The 1,842-nt window shown below is 38.3% G+C and overlaps 1 protein-coding gene across 1 annotated transcript in view; it reads left to right on the top strand.

Annotated features, from left to right (window-relative positions):
• The window catches only part of LOC108693426 (ADP,ATP carrier protein 2-like), a 4,490-nt gene that overhangs the window by 356 nt on the left and 2,292 nt on the right, over positions 1-1,842 (top strand). The window lies entirely within an intron of this gene.

The following is a 1,842-nucleotide window of genomic DNA, read 5'->3' as shown; positions in this document are numbered from 1 at the left end:
ATATATTCCCTTCCTCTATATCTACTATCTCGCTCTTTCTGGATCTCATGGGAAATCGTGTGGGGAAGTACCGGCCGCTTCACGCGCTTTTCCAGTGTCACGGCAAGGACGAAACTCGTTCGAAAAGAAAGAGAACGATCGGTTTATCGTTCATGCAGTAGAAACCTGCGCGTGCATACATGAAACATGTGACAGTAGTCAAGTAGTTCGAACGTGCCTATTGTTCCTCGCGGTGCGCGAACGCGGCGGCGAGCCGCGACGCATGCCGCGAGCGAAAAGATAAGAGAAAGAAAAGACATGGCCGTTACGTAATGCATGTCGTTGGTGCCGCGCACCGCGTGTGGAACGCGGCCACGCGAGCGACGCGAAAACTCGAACGTGTGCGCGCGCGCATATACGCGACGAACGACAAAATTTCGCATTACTTTTATGTAACGAAGGTCGACCCGCAGTTTCGGCCGGATTTACATAACTCCGGCCGCGTTGCGATCCAATCTCGCATGCAGCGGAAAATTCGCTTCATCCATCGATGCCTCTCGCGATGGGATCGATATTTCGTTTGGAACGGCCAGCCGTTCCCCGAGCCAGATGGCAGCGCGTCGGCTTCCTCTTTTCTCCGCTGAGACCCTGATCGATGACGATGCGGTCCAACATGGCTGCCCTTTCGTTCGACCACGAGACCGAATTCCTCTGTATTCTACTTCCACGCGTCATGAATTCCCCCGCCGTCCATTCACAGCCTCCTCTCTGATTCATCCACTGACGACGCGTAGACGCGTTGTCGGGCCGAATTCCCATTCGTTTGACGCTCCGAAGAATGTTACTGGTCAGGAATTTAATGAATGCATTTTATAGTCTGCAATGGTCGATCTGCTGATCATCGAGTCACATTGCTGATGACGATAACAGGAGATGGCTTACAGCTTATCATTTCTTCGTAATCTCAATTACATGTTACCGTGTCAAATTACAAAGATAAAATTAAGGAATAAAGTTACAAGAAAAGTCGATACACTTAGATGATAATGTATAATTAATGAAACAATTTTCTATTTTAAATATTCAAAATGCTACTTGATCGTTCGAGAACGTTCTAGACATCTACTGTCTCTTTTAATTCTTGGTTTATATTTCGATCTTAACCTTAAAATTTTAAAATTCAGCCAATAGAGCTGCCAGTATAATTCTAATTGGTCCTAACTGAAATTTGTATTCCATTGGCAGAATTTTAGGGTTAAGGTCGAAACATAAATCAGGCAAGTCTGTTTTAGTGTACATTTTTCGAATTTAAAATGAAATAGGTATATGTTTGATATGGCGAAAATAAGAAAATTCTAATGTAGTTTAGTACAAGAAAACAGACTTTTTATTCTTAATTTTTTATTGTTAATCTTTTGCCGGCAATTTGATCTTGAAGCATGGCAGTAATACTTTGAATCTTGGCAAATTTAAATTTGTAAAAAATAAAATAAAATACAATCTGATATCTATGATGATAAAAAATCTGTTAAAGTTTGTTTTAATAAGTCAATCAGAATTTTTTGAGATTTATCCGGATATTTATCCAATAAAAAATTTGCTTCATTTCTTCTATTGCTAATAGAAGAGTTAAAATTTATATTAGTGAAGAGTTTACTGAGAACAATCTTTAAAAGTATGAGATTTTTTTACGTTTATTATATGTAACATATAAAATATATAAAATTATAATTTTGTAGTTAAATACTATGAATCTTTTTCTAATTTATTTGCCTATTATAAATAATTATGCATATTTTATTTTGTATATATAATTAACATTAAAAAAATCTCAAATTCACGAAAGTTTATATTCAATTGAAT

The sequence above is a fragment of the Atta colombica genome, unplaced genomic scaffold, assembly GCF_001594045.1.
Source record: "Atta colombica isolate Treedump-2 unplaced genomic scaffold, Acol1.0 scaffold9, whole genome shotgun sequence".
NCBI classification, from domain to species: domain Eukaryota; kingdom Metazoa; phylum Arthropoda; class Insecta; order Hymenoptera; family Formicidae; genus Atta; species Atta colombica.
This window is presented reverse-complemented; position numbering and strand designations above follow the sequence as displayed.